The 16,158-nt window shown below is 35.5% G+C and overlaps 2 long non-coding RNA genes across 2 annotated transcripts; both read left to right on the top strand.

Moving 5' to 3' along the window:
* The first annotated feature begins 6,901 nt into the window (after positions 1-6,901).
* Positions 6,902-8,557, top strand: LOC125385602. Its single transcript, XR_007225071.1, has 2 exons — positions 6,902-8,169; positions 8,296-8,557. It is a non-coding gene; the product is annotated as an uncharacterized LOC125385602 (long non-coding RNA).
* A 4,847-nt stretch (positions 8,558-13,404) lies between these two features.
* Positions 13,405-15,885, top strand: LOC125385601. Its single transcript, XR_007225070.1, has 5 exons — positions 13,405-13,531; positions 13,622-14,238; positions 14,360-14,503; positions 14,949-15,008; positions 15,077-15,885. It is a non-coding gene; the product is annotated as an uncharacterized LOC125385601 (long non-coding RNA).
* The last annotated feature ends 273 nt before the right edge of the window (positions 15,886-16,158 follow it).

Below are 16,158 nucleotides of genomic sequence, written 5' to 3'. Positions count from 1 at the left end.
AAGAATAGAAACGATCGCATAGATACGATCGACGAACGGCAGACCGATCGTATCAGGCATCGGGCATACAATCTGAAAAATATGGCAGATATAAGGACGATATCAAGTTCGAAGATTGATTTGTCAAACTTGTCAAAACCTAATTTGCAATCAAAGTCTTGTCGTTGCACGATTTTCAACATCGAAGATAAGGTAAGCTAAACGTATAATCGAGGAAAATTTGGAACACGGAATTGTCGACGTAACCGCCTGTTGCAAATGTCACCTATAGGCAGAAGTATGTATATTGTGAAATAAATCGTTCGTTCTCAAGAAATCATAAGTATAAATTCGTATTACCGGTTGTTATTTAAATGCATTGTGTTGGTAAACTAATCGATATATCGTCTTAACTGAAATAGTACCAAAAGGACGTTCTTAGAGTTCGTTATACCTTAAATAGAATTACCTTTGCCGTATCTATAACACATTTACATAAACGTCGCGTGAGCACGTGGATTTTTCGATTGCAATCGACCTCTACACTAAGTTTTTTCGTTTATGCGGCTATTAATATCGTTAATGATGGCATAACTATGTACATACTTCGTTCGTTTGAACGTCTAATTTGAATGCACAAAAAGGCAGCAGTCAGATCGTTAAATAGATATACTTGGAGTTCTTAAAAATAAAATAAAATAACTAAAATGATATTTTGCGTTAAAATAACACAGTGTGAATGTAACTGAATCGTACACAAGCCGTTTATAAGAATACTTTGCCTGCAGATCTTCCACAAGTTTCTTTTGATAATTGCGGCAAACTCGTTCTTTTCGTGATATTATTTGGAAAAGCCTAAAGGAAATAGTCGTATTTTTAGTTTATCCTACGGTAGCTAACGTCATCGTAGTCGCTTGCAATCGTTACTTTGACGTAATACGTGAATAACAATGAATCGTACGTAGAAAACTTCGACGAGATTTGCATTGTCAAAATTGTTATACCGTTTAGCCTGTTTTTATCAGAAATTTAAAATGAGATAACACACGATCGACATTGCGCAACTGAAATTCACAGCCAATCGTTGAAACCATCCGGTGTTTACCATAGTTCGCTGTAATATTCGGATTGATCTTTTACATGCTTTATGCTCAAATTTGAAGGCAACTTAATTCTAATAAATATGAAATGAAACCTGTTTTTCGATCAACCGATATTTCTAAATAAATTCAACGAGGTCAAGAAGAAAGAGCGGCGTTAAAAAATATTTAGCTAGTGAAGCTAAAAATAATTATTATCGAAACGACCGTTGTCGATAATTTTTACATATCCGATATGTCAAAGTTGTTGGAATCGTTGGATCGCGATGTTGCAATACATGGTTATTCTCGTTATCTTCCACATACTAATGTAGAAACGAAAAAATAGATTACCATGCGATGAAAAAAGTATTAATTTATCAACGCGTGATTTATGGCTATCATTCTCGATAAAATCATTGAAATAATAGATAATGGTGACATAGAGAATGATTCGAATTTACCCCACGAATGAATCGAAGATACCTACGATTGGCATTTATATGCAGGCTGGACACCAAACATTTTGAATATGTCGAATACGGAAGTTGAATACAAGTGGGAAGTTTCAGTGCGAAATAAGCGGTTGACTACGCCACTGGTTTTCACGAATGGAAATTTCCACAGCGTGAAGAGCCGCCGCGTACGGTGGTGTGTCACTGTTTGGTTTATTAGCGCGAAAATTGTACCAGCGCAACAGAAAAATACTTGAAACACGTGAAAAACAATGTCACGTGTATACTAGTTCGATGCTTGTGTTCTATTTATGGCTGCAACTTGTCGCATGATACGATCAACTCCGTTTCGGTTTCTTTCATATTTAGAAAATGCAATTCTATCTAGGAATAACTAGAGGATTTGGACAAGAACGTCGCCTACAGAGATGCAGGAAGGAAGTTAGGCAGCGTGTAGGTAGTCACCGGATGACACCCACCATCCATTATCTCGTCTCATTCCCATTGTCAAAGTGTAAGTAAGTATGTACATGTTGTGGGCTCATTCAGCCGGACAGCTTAGAAAGCTCGCATTCAACGTCTATCGACCGACTACGTTTCATTCCATTCTCCCCTCTCTGTTTCTTCATTCCCGATCAAAGCGATTCCTATCATTCGCATAGGTTAAATAACGATTTCTCGACTGGCAACCTTACGCGTATAATGCGCTTCAGGTTGGACAGGTACATGGGACGATTGCTAGCACCTTGTCCTTGGCCGAAGAGTCATTGTTACGTCCCGTGACCTGCTACACAAAACGGACTCTAACCCCTGGGACAAGATGACCGCAAGATGAAAATCTTAACATTTTTCTAGTTCAGGTCCTTTAGAACAGGAAAATACGGGAACTCTGGTTTTTCTCACGTAGATGTCTCCCGTTGACAACTTTCTCTCAGGGGCAGCTAGCATCCTTCCTCTCCTACCAACCTTGTAACTTAATCAGGTAGCAGCTATGCCCGTCGCCCTCACTTTCCTAAGGAAACATTGTCATCAATAACGAATCTGCTTCCAGGAATCGACCTAATCAATGGTAAAATCTTGAAAAGCCTCCCGCCAAAAACAATAAGACTAATGACAATAATATTCAATGTAATTCTAAAAATTCAATACTTGCCCAAACCATGGAAATTAGCACAGATCAAAATGTTACATAAACCAGGCAAAGACCCGCACCAAACTGCATCTTACAGACCAATATCACTGCTTCCAGTATTTTCCAAAATACTGGAAAAAATAATATATTGCCGGATAAAAACAATAATAGAGACAAAAAAACTAATACCGGATCACCAATTTGGTTTCAGGAACAAACACTCCACAATAGAGCAAATGCACAGGCTTATAAACGAAATAATAGTAGCACTAGAAAACAAGGAATACTGCACAGCCCTCTTTATAGACATGGAGAAAGCATTCGATAAAATTAACCATGAAAGTCTACTACAAACAATTAGGAAACAATTCCCGGAGAAAATACACCAATTAATAAAATCCTACCTAAGCAGCAGAACCTTCGTAATAAAAATCAAGGACACACATTCTCAAGTTAAAGACATCAAGGCCGGGGTACCACAAGGAAGCGTCCTAGGCCCAATACTATACACATTATACATGGCGAACATACCAACAACTACCAACAGCACAGTATTGACATTCGCGGACGACACAGCTATACTAGTCAGGCATACTATACCCAGAAACGGCAGTCAAAATACTACAAGAACATATCATAAAAATAGAAAATTGGCTACAAGAAAAACAAAAGCAAACCCCAATAAATGCAACCATATTACATTCACGCTACAAAAAAAGATACCACCAAACATCCTATTGAACGGCACGCATATAACACAAACAAAGCATGTCAAATACCTAGGACTCCACTTAGATACACAACTCACATGGAAACTACATATCAAATCAATAGTAGAAAAAATACAGAAAACAAGGAGACAAATGCATTGGCTAACAAGCCGAAAATCCAAATTAAGCATAGAAAATAAACTAAAAATATATAAAACGATCATAAAACCAATCTGGACGTACGGAATACCATTATGGGGGACGGCAGCAATGAGCCATATAAACAAAATAAAGGTAATACAGGCTAAAATCCTTAAAACAATAGTAAACGGACCTTGGTACGTCAGAAACAAAGATATACGGAGGGACCTGGGAATCCCAACGGTCAAGGAAGAAATTAGCAGATATTCAGAGAAATACAAATCAAGAAGAGCAACACACCCAAACCGGCTGGCTGCGGAAACGTACAAAACCATAAACATGGACAGAAGACTAAAAAGGAAGCACCCAGCAGACCTTATAAAGGACATAACCTAGCAAACACGAGGATGGTACCTCGCTGGGGGTAGCCACCAACATGCTAATTTAACTGTTAAAAAATTCCACCAAATGTCCAAATTGGACAAATTGTGAATTTCAATAAATAAAAAAAAAAAAAAAAAAACGAATCTGCTTATCTCGTGTCCTTAGACACACCCATCGCCAGTTTTCCTCCGCTGCATCATCGTCACGGAAGTTTGAGTTGCTTTACGTTTCTTGGTCCGTCAACATTTTAACTTGCGATCAATCTTTCTACACGCGATACACTCGCAGACTTGTCGTATTCGAAGTTGTTCGAAATAAAGTGCATGTTTTAATTTATTAACTAGGTGTTAACATCGGTTCAACCACCTTTATTATCCTAACCGAAATAGGGGATCGATCATTTCGTGGCGTCGATTATCAAATCGTAACGGGAATTTACGACTCTCTTGGCGCGCTTCTTCGCAATCGTGTCTCTCCGCGAACAGTCGAACAGTCATGCTGCTGATGAAATCCTATTGATGCGATTGCGATGAAAAGGTAGGTTCGACGCGTGAACAATCTCGATTCAACAGTATTTAACCGAATCGCTTTGCATACAAACGGCTTTGCTTTAAATGCGATCTATTTAGGGAGGCGAAGCTCGAGACCTTGCTATTTGTAGAACGATCGACGGCACGCTGCGTCGCACCGCGCTGTTCCGAAACGACCATGGTGGAAGAACTCGTTGAACTCCGAATGCGGTTGACGAGTTCAGAAGCACAGGTAGAACGCGGTTCGGAAAAGAATTCAGGTCGATGGACTTTCTGGCTGGTACGGAATAGGGTCGCCGATCAATACGTTTGTACGGCGATACTATTTCTAACTCGTTGTGAATTATTCTTAGAACACAACTCCTCTCACGTTGATTCGTTAACATGCAACATGGCTGGGAAATTCATGAACCGCGATCGACTTCTCTTCGCACACGAGAAGACTCACGCGATCAAGCCAGGTCATCGGCTCAAAAAAATTACACTTTTTTAAACTTTACTCGCGGCAACAATTGTTTTTTTCTTATGGTTTTTCTTCTGCTTAATCTTTTCAACTCGTTATCTACATACGTGTGAGCATGAACGCTCGAAATAATTGATCGTTATACAAAGGCAAGATAACGCGATATCGTTTGGATAATTGTTTCCTAAACCTTGCGTTTCTCTGATTAACTGATTCCTAGACCTCGCGTTCTTCCGAGTAACCGTCATACGATAGATTTGCACGAATTTCCAATCCGATCGATCGAGAAATGCCTTGTGATTAATCGTACAATCATTCACGAGATAAGGAAGCAGTGCAAATAAAGGCCTGTTTTAAAAAGTTGCCGAAGCGTTGCAAGCTCCTCTTAAACCTAATCTGATAGGCGCTTGTCTATAGACAATCTGGACATCGTACATACGTTCGTTTCTCCGCAGATTTTTCGCGGACAACATTATTCCATTGATTGGCTGCTAACAATTGTCTGTCAGTTTGGACTAGGCTGTACACGTATATATTTACAAGTATCGATTTTAAAGAAATCCTCGATCGAGCAAGGAGCCTCTAGTGTAAATATCTCAATTTGACATTCTATCTAATATGTTTCGTATATTATATTGTATTCTGGTAACATAACGCGATTCAGATTACAATAATATAGGATTTATTTATTCAGAAATATTAGAAATTAGGGTTTCCAATGATTTCTATCCTACATGATAAGTTTAGCGATAGATGGATCTATATTTACAATGGACTAAACAGGAAACGATAGTTATTTAACGTGAACTAAATACAGTAATGTGCTATGGAGACAACTAAATGAATAATTCACAACTCATAACTAATAATTTACGACTCATTACTCAGAAAATCTCTCTCGACTCAACTCTCGACTCCTTACAACTCGATTCTCCCTTAAGCATCCCTTTGTCATTTTTCATAGCCCTACCACATAGGTGTTCCGCAACTGTCTGTGGTCATGGTCACGTAGGCCTTTTTTCGTAGGCCTAACTATTCGACTGAAGGATCGACGATACATTGGTCGCACGGCTTATTGAAGTTTCCAGACCTTTTTGGTCCGACAGCACTTAGGCTTTCTCGCAACATTGTGTATAGTTCACCCGATATTTCTTAGGCAGCCTGTCCACGATACTACAATAGTTCAGAGCGATAAAAAAAATATAGCTTCCCTATACTGCAGGCTAATTTTCTTTTTTTTTTTTTTTTTTCTTTACGACACATCGTAGATAAATCCAAACAACTTAAATTAAAAGTAAAAAATTCTACTGGCTCATTGGCAGACGTTCCAACTTAAGCGTGCAGAGTAAAATAATGCTATATAAAGCCACCACGCCAGAATAATTTACTTATAATTCTCAATGCGAATTGATTGTAAAATTCTTCCAAATAAAAGAAAAAATTTGTAAAGCCATATTAAAACCTGTTTGAACCTATGGGATCCAACTATGGGGATTCCAATCAAAAACTCTAAGATTCTTAATAGGTGCACCTTGGTATGTTGCCAACGAAACAATACATCGCGACCTTAAGATATCTACGGTTAAAGAAGAAATATCCAAGTTCAGTAATAGATATAACATAAGAGTTAACAACCACCAAAACCCATTAGTTACTCAATTACTTTTTTTTTATTTAGTAGACTTTTCACAATCAATTCTCATTGAGAATTATAAGTAAATTATTTGGACGTGATACTATAACTTGGATTATAAGAGTTTATAGTATGTTTGATTCTAATTGAATTTAATGCTTAAATCTAAATTCTATTGTCCTTTTAGTCTGCGGATCTGATCCGTCGTGTCAAGTAATTGGGTAACTAATGGGTTTTGGTGGTTGTTAACTCCTGTATTATATCTGTTACTGAATTTGGATATTTCTTCTTTAACTGTGGGTATCTACTCAATTACTTGACACGACGCTAAAGGCTAAAAAGACATTACCCTCCAGATTTAAACATTAGATTCAGCTAGAATCACTTATTATTCACGTTATAGTACCACGCCAAAATAATTTACTCATAATTTTCAACGACAATTGATTGTAAAATACATACAAATAAACAAAATTTTTCTTTAATTTTTTCTCGCATTGGAACGTCGCTATCTGTCATCCTCTGTTACAATTCGTAACATTGTTAAATCAAACTATATATATTCGATGTACTTCAGGTTATCGGAAAGCTTCCCCGGCGTTTCGCTATTTATCGCGATGAGGAAGTGTCATTTGTACCTACTAAAACGGCACGACTTGTTTCTGAACTTATCGACATAGTTGGTAATAACACAGACGAATACCTTCAGTTATTAATAATAACGATCGTTTACCGACAAACGTCACTGCACGATAATACATCAACATAATATCGCTTCGATGTACTAATGTATATATATACTTTTTTCATAATAAATCGAATTAAACGTTACGCAATTCGTCATCTGTCCTCTTAATTCCCACAATGTATATATATGTACTTTTTTTCATAGCAAATCGAATTAAATGTTATGCAATGCGTCATCTGTCTTTTTAATTCCCACAATGTTTAATTAGTCATCGCACATAAATCTTAGTATCTACGATATAGTACTAATAAGTAGGATATACGTACCTACAGCCAAAATTATTAGCAGGAAGGTAAGTAAAGTTGGCACATAGCAGACTAGAGTGCTCAATTTCAAAGAGGTTGACACAGATTTCTGTGAATTACTGGATACAAACGTGTGTCTATAGGGATGCAGGTAACGTTAGGGCTAAAAGGTTATTTTACCGTTGGAGAATTAATTACATTATAATCTCGGAGGAGGAAGTTTCACGATTTCACGCACGGTGAACGTGAATTGTGTATGAGTACGCTCGATCGACATAGCGTCTGTACTTATATGTCAACCAGCCTACCTTGTTATTTTCGGCGTAATAGCGACGTAGGTCGTCGCAGCGAGCGGCGCCTAGGGGTGCCGTGACGCGCCGTCTCGACACCCACGTGAACATTTTTGCAAGCACGCTGTCACGATCACTGCCAAAGCATGCAGTTGTGATACACACGATAAACATGAGCATTGGCATACCTATAGGCGAACATTGTAATACCTAGAAACCTCCCACCGTAAAAGCGACCGGATGTATAAAAGAGCCAGGCTACGGATGAAAGAATAGAAGGAGTTTAAAAGCGAATCAGTGCGTACTGTCATTCTGGCCGAATTTCTAACAAGTCTTTCGTTGTATACTTCGTATATTTCTGCGAAAAGACAAGACTTATTGTTAGTACAAGGTGTAACGCGCAGTTCGAATAAAATAAAAGAAAATAGCGAAGCAGAGATTTAGTTTGTTATTTCTCATTTATTTTCAACGTTAACGTTTTAACATACAACCTTTTTCCGCTACAGATTTAGTGCGTATAGCACCGGCAGTTCCTTATCATTTATCTTTGTGATTAAACACTGACAACGTTCACGTACTTACGTAGCTACAGCGATTCCGCCCCATGAAAGATCGATTTTTTTTGTCGGATCGCCGTTTCTTGCCTCGATTCGGACATCATTACACCGCTAATCAATTACACCAGTTATTAATGTAATGCAAAATATTTGCAGTCTTTTACTGGCGATATAACCTTCCATAATAAAAAAGTATATTAATTCATTTTTATGAAGATTAAAGATTAATTTATCGTTAGAACGAGGAATCGGCTATTCTTTATGACGCATGTCAGATATCAAGACAGCTGTCCACTTAACTTTCTTGTATAATTTATACGTTATGTTGGCTCTCTCTGACCTATCCTAATCCAACTTCATACATATCTACATATACGTTATACATACGCAGATGTCATTAACAAACATGATAAATGCAGCTTTTATCTTCGTCGTGCGTGCAGCTAAATTTGGACTGCTTTCCTTGCAATTAATCGTATTAATAATTCCAATTTGCATTAAGACAGTCCGTCCACAAGTTTTAAATCTTTCCGATTGGCGGTCAGTCGATACATCGATACAATTCATGTTCAGAGACGTCTCTAAACTGTATGCGCTGGAAAGCAGTTTTAAAACGTATCCTTTATTGTAATTTGCACCAGTTTGCTAAACAATTCAGCCAATTTAGAAATAGCCGTATTTAGATAACAAGCAGCGAATCGAAAATATCGTCATTATGATTCTTCTTCACGACTATACATGTATGAGTTCTTTACTCGTGTAATTGGTAGTGATATAGACGTGCGTAGTTGACGTGACAATTCCATCTGCTTTTTATTACATGCTCTGATTGAATTCGTACGTAACGCAACATGTTGCCATTTGACAGCTCCATCGCAGCGCACAAATACGCTTCCTGGTAACTGGATTATTATTAATACCTTTTTAAAGAATCTGATAGATTTAATGGATTCCGATAACGTAATCTAAATCGGATCTTTTAAAGTTATTGAATTCTACAATACATAACTGTTAAAAAAGTATACGAGAAATATTTTGGTGGAAGCTTTAAACGATCGATTCAGATTTGAACAGATGATAACGATATTCCTCGAGGGACGATAAATTTGATCCTGCACTCGAAGATGGTATACCGCTGGGGGTAGCCATCCACATGTTATTTAGCAATTAAACTAGAAAAATTTACCAAATGTCCAGCTGGACAAATTGTAAAGTACAAATTAAATAACAAAAAAAAAAGAAAAAAAATTTGGTCGTGCATTTGTCTATCACGCGTTCGCCACGCTTCGCTACGAATGAAATGATTTTTAATGACTAAGAACTAGCATGACTATCAATCGTGAACAATCTAACGCAGTTTGGACTTAGATGGAATAAATATCATTGACGCGACTAATGCCTATTGTGAAATTGGCGAGTATCATCGAAATAATCCTGCGATCTTATCAGGGGATTTCACATATATAGTGATTTTGATTGCGAACATAGAAAATTCTGCTGAACTGATAATCAAATGGTTCAACAAAGCAACAGGGAGCAACTTAATCGCGCGAAATCGACTCGACCTTGGCATAAGATCTTGGATTCTCAACAAGGACAATATTATCTGACTGGGGAAATTCCCTACTGCCGTCTACCGCGACCGATTCGCTTTTTCAAGGGAAACCAGTCTTAGCCATGTTTCTGTATCGGTTTTCTACCCTCCATACAGATGTCGGTGTAAGGTCTTGCCATCGACCGGTTACCGACCAGTTATGTAGCCGTTTAAAACTTGAAAATCACAGCACGAGCGCAGCATTTCATTCGTTTCAAATAGTTTTCTAACCATTCATCTTCTTAGAATTGTCGGATCACTAACTGTTCATTCATGCTGAATCATACGGATCATTTACAATTTATAGCGAATTATTTACCTGTTGAAATTAATCGAATCGCAGTTAATTGACAAATGCTGGTAAGTTTGGTCTAAATGTCGATTACCGATTTGCAGATAAAGCGGGATTTTCAAATTTTAAAACTTTTCATATACCTATATATGTACTATATATTTTCTTATGACCATATGCGTACATGGTATGTCCACGCAAACCTATACAAATATAGAATGGTATGTGGTAAAAAAATAGCTTGCGACGTATACTTGATACAAGTATCGGTTTTCGATTACGTTACATTTCTTCTTTTTCTTTTTTCTCTATTCGGTAATAGATTAATATTAACTACGACGAAATATTGCGTTCACATCGAACTTATTTACTGACAATATGAAACAAACTTGCTTGTCATTCGTATTTTCCGCCTATCTTCCCATCATCTTCATTTGAAATTAGATCGAACAAGAAACGTGGTTTAATTCCTTTCCGATGTACCTTTCTAATATATCTACATTCTACGTCGTACTCAAATGACACTGAAAGCGCGGATGCAGAGAACTACGACCGACCGAAATCAATACCACGTTGGCCTACTACGTCGTGGCCTTCTTTTCAGCTAAATCCATTTGCCGTGAAAGACAATAACGGACAACCAATACATCATTCCCTTTATTTTCTTTAGAATACAAAATATCTAATTGACAAGATTTTTGCGCGTCTTCAAAGTTAAGACTCCGTGTGTTTAATCGATAATGATTTCATCGTTGATATCTATTTACCGTATAAAATGAGAAAAATAATGAATAAAAATTTTAGCATTTAAAGCTAATAAATACAGAAAGGATTTGAAAACTTGCCTAAGGAGTAACTTATAGAAAGTGAGTAATTTATACATAAAGAAAGACGCGTTGTAGCATGCTAAGCAGATTTAACTCTTTGAGTCATTAGTGTAAGGTTTCTTTGGGGGAAGAGCGATTGAGCGCTCGTAGGAGGTCTCTCTTGAGCAAAGAAACGCGACAAGAAGTTTCAAATTTTCTAATGGAGATGATTATTTGATCGGACTAGTGCTAGTGCAGTTGAAGCCATTTTATTAAAATATTGGATGGTCATAAATGAAAGATAGCAGTAAGGTATAGGACTGATATATCTCTTTTTCATGTTATCGATCTTAGTCAAAGTTGTTGCGCCATCCTGGCGCCCGCGCCTGTGACTACGTCGTAGTCTTCTTCTATGATATTGGATTAGTCTTCATTTATCATTATTTATATAAATTTCAAACAGCTTACGTTGTTTTAAACGTCCATTTTTATCACATGATTTAGCGTCTGTTTATATCGATCATATGTGGATAAAGAAGGCTAAATTTTTATATTAATACCTAATTGGAGAGAGAGAGAAAGAGAGAGAGAAAGAGAGAGAGAGAGAGAGAATGATGTCCTCGCAATAGGTAATTAGTTCTTAAATAAAAACGTTCCTGCAAATTGCATCGTTTATTTTATTTAACCATCATATCAAACGAATGCTAATATCTTTTATCGAATAAAGTAGACGTATTAGATGATACACTCTATATGTCTAGTTACATTTCATATCAACAAAGATATTATTAGAACATGGCGAATAATTGAGTTTATTGGTTGACACATTTGTTATTCACTAACTATTATCTTTTTAATCGAAGATATGTTTGTACATTTTCGTGTTAACCGGCTGTTTTAGTAATCATAAGGTCTTACTTCAGAAAATTGTTAATTATAGATAGTGATATTCTATGAAAACTAAATGCTGCAAATTAAAAAGGTAAACGCTTATTATTACTATATGTTATTAATATTATTATTTGTTGTTTCGGACTCGTGCATGTCCTAAGGTTCTTAGAAACCTTAACATTTTATTTAGCAACTAACTGTTGCTTCGTTATCGCTTATTAATTTTTTAAGGTCATTCTCTCAGAGTCTTTACAGGATTTGAATGTTTCTTTTCTTTTTCGTTAATTTTTTATCATAAGTCGACTATGTTGTCGACGTCTATTATGACATTATATTGTCAGCTGAAAGCAATTAGCTTGATGACATCTATGAATGATTTTGAACTCTTCGACTTTGAAGTATTCGTTGATTACCGACCGAGGACTTAGGGTGTCGCTCGAACGATAAAACACGGTGATCTTTGTGCTGGAAAGGAAAGAAACCCTTCTGCACGTTTTATCGTGCAGACTTGTACTTTCGAGTTCTTTCCGCACTCGTTCGCAATAGTTGTGGCTTCTGTTCGCTTATGAATTTTTCGCAGCTTTGTGCACAAAACCATGTTTATTTAAACATTTGTGAAAAGATCGCAAAATTTGATAAATATTGTAAGTGCCTTTAACATATATGGCAATATATAAAACTATACGATACATTGTTAACAACATTTCGGTAGTTTTTCATTAGAATCTACCTGTATTATAAATTTATTACCGCAGTGACGGTAATGTTTATCGTAAATGTATACAATGATTAATTATAACGCGAATTGTTACAGTTTACGGTCTAATTTCACTCGATCTATTCAATTGTTTGGTTTTGCATTTGCTCTATAGCATAGGTTAGATTGTTAGATGTAAATATGTATTTGTTTAATCTGTTCTCAATTATTTTAGACAATAATTTTTAATACACATACGATGTACAATAAACGAAATTAAATATTTGTATGTTTATATTCCACTTTTTGATTCGATTCATACTTTTGACACATACTTTTATGCGAAAATGCTGATTAGCAAAATACATTAATACATGAATACTCATAATTCGTTTATGCAGGAAATATTATTTGTTTTATCTAGCTATATAATTATAAAGGAGTATTGCGTTACACACTGAGTTAAGTATGTTCATTGTTTATGTAGATAAAGCGCAATCTTTTTGTTTCTAAATAAAGAAATTTATATCAAAATATGACCATTACATATGCATGTAACGGTTGTAAGAAATGGTGGTATTAAATATCGGTTGTGTTATTCGTATCTAAACGTGATCAACAATGGGAAGAATAATTTCCTCTTTGCCCGCATTCATGGGAGATATAAGCATTTGTGCATAGATAGATAGGTATTTAAAGATTCTCGTTGCATTCAGAATGTGTCACGTGACCGTTGGCTAGCTGCCGTTTCTTTGCCACAAGTACCTACGTCTACATACGTACGTAGTACATACTTACCTCCACGTATACACGTTGAATGTTGTGCTATGTAGAAAAAGAGAAATCTTCTATCTACAGGTCATTTCACGTGTCCATTTCGTTATATTTTGCAATTAATAAAAGAGGTACGTGCTGACCGTCAGTTTTGTTAAACGATTTTATAAGTTTAATTTTATTTCTATCGGCAAGATAAAGGCTCAACTGTTGCATTTCAGATGTGTTGCTGACCGAAGTATTAACGATTTATTTAAATATATTTGTCCCTTGGCATATAGAATGAATGATTACATTGATTAATAGATCGGGAGTAGCTGGCGCCTGCTTGCCTGGTTATTAACCCGTGACCTTTATGCCACAATTAACAACGTGGTACTTTCCATTCAGTAAATTTCCACATTTATGATGTTTCCTGTGAACAAATGTAACAATGTTATATATTAAAAGTTCAAATACAGGTTCTATATTTTTACCAATTTATGAAAACAAAATGAATTGCACGATTACAATCACATTCGTTTGTCATAGATTCTAGATGTAAGAGACTATTAAATTATTCAACGGAAACAGAGTTTAGTTTCTCTATGTTCTCGATCTCGATTTCTGTGTGAAAATTAATATCGATAGCTAGTCAAATTTATAGACTTCAATTTCGTTTCAATTCGAGATATCTCATCGAGATGGTGCTACTATCGATTGGATACCCCTATCTATAATAAATAGTTCTTTTCTTTTAGTGGCGTAAAGTACTTACTACTAACTGATAGGAAATACGTAACGAACAATGTGATAAAATATTGAATGGCAAGTTTTGCATATTTCTAGATTAAATATGGTAATTAATTAATGTAACTAAATAGAGTAATTCATCTACTAGGTTTTGTATAATTATCATTGATATCTAAATACGCAAGCATGTATGTACTTATGTTCTTCTCATTTGAAACTTCCTCTAGTTCGAGTGGTCCTTGTGTAGCACACGTTACAGCACGAAGAGAGTATTGACCGTCTCAGCGGGTACAGTGGAAATTTCCACTGCCCTACCCCAAGACTTTTAGTGACTACTACATACACTTTCTAGTCGCGGTCGTGGTGTATATGTAAGTAACTGAACCCTTAAGTCTACCGTCTAATTTAAAGATCTCTTCAATCTGTAGTGATTTTATGTTCCTCTATTGGATGACAATTTGATATAGTATCATAAAATTTAATGATAACTAATTTATCAGGTATTAAATGCAAAATTTCATGTATATTTCGTAGTTTACATAAAGTTTATAGACTGCACAAATTGATATTCAATAACAAGGATAAATAAGTTATGGTATTTTTTTATAATATTTGAAATATATGCAACGTTGCATTGTAAGACAATCACGAAATAATATTGCCTTTCGCATGTTCAAATTACAATGAATTGAATGATATTTCATTAGTTAAGTCTACAAGTATATAAGGAGTCGATTTGATCGATATATAAATTTTTAACATTATGTATCTACAATCTATTTATGTACGTATTTTTCCCACAATAATGCGTTTTAGTGTTTTCTCACCGTATTGATTTACATATCGACTTTGGGTGTCAATGAGAACCACTGACAGGTATGTAACCACATAGCATTCATTTGAAATGACGTTCAAGATAAGTTATACAATTTTTTTTTTGATAGATCATTTGATTTTGAATGAAATATTCTTGAAGTATAATAAGTACAACATTGCGCATCTTTATGACTTTGCATATCTGTTAAGGCAGTAGTGTTAATCGCGATAGAGAAAAAGGAAACCTAAGATCGGCGCTGATTCAATAAGTTAATCGAGAGAAATACAAGATACCAGTATGCGCCTATTTTTAGCTAAACACTGTCCTTCGGTTTTGCGCAACCACATGAAAAGAATGCTATTTGTTACACTCTGACTGCAACGTCATATTCAGATATCTATGCATGACAATATTTACATGCATATATTACAATACGTAAAATTATATTATGAGAAATATATGTACATATTACAGTTTTAAAGACATGCGTAGTAGCTCTTAAGATAATTTATATTATTTAAAATGACGTGCCTAGTAAAAATAAAATTATTAAATTTTCTTTTTGTTAATCTATCATAAATATAATATATCAGTGGCAATAGAGGAGAACTATATAATGAATAGATTTCACTTATATTTAAAGAAATTTAATATTTGTTACTGGCTAGTGGTATTGTAGAATTCTCTTCACCAATATCTGCGATGGCATCGTGTTATAAATTGTAGAGGGCGTAAAAAACATTTGAATGGTTGGCATTACAGAACATGAGACGCAATGTTCAGTAAGATGCCAAGTACAAATCACAGAGGGCGTAAGAATCACTTTAATGTTTCCCGAGATCGGTATTTTCAAAGGAGCTTCCGTATAATGTCAGAGACACGGGACAAAAAATAAAAATACTTTTGTGCTTTAATGAAAAATGAGGAAATTAAAATGTAAAAGCAATATTAATAAAACGAAATTCATTTTATTTCTTTATATTATACACATATTTACATCTATCAAGTTTCTTATTGTGTTTTGTCCACGTGTGGCTAAAACTATATAGTAAAATAACGAACAAAACTTTTTTACCATCAAACAACAAGTGAAAAGATAGTTGAATCGAACTAACAAGTACTTTAATAAATAAGAACAAAGTCGATAAATAAGAACTGCCAAACTGATGGTTTTACTTTTACTTACAAACAGCATCTCGTATCTTACTT

The sequence above is a fragment of the Bombus terrestris genome, chromosome 9, assembly GCF_910591885.1.
Source record: "Bombus terrestris chromosome 9, iyBomTerr1.2, whole genome shotgun sequence".
NCBI lineage: Eukaryota > Metazoa > Arthropoda > Insecta > Hymenoptera > Apidae > Bombus > Bombus terrestris.
The sequence above is the reverse complement of the archived record's forward strand: the minus strand, read 5'-3'. Positions and strand labels throughout refer to the sequence as shown.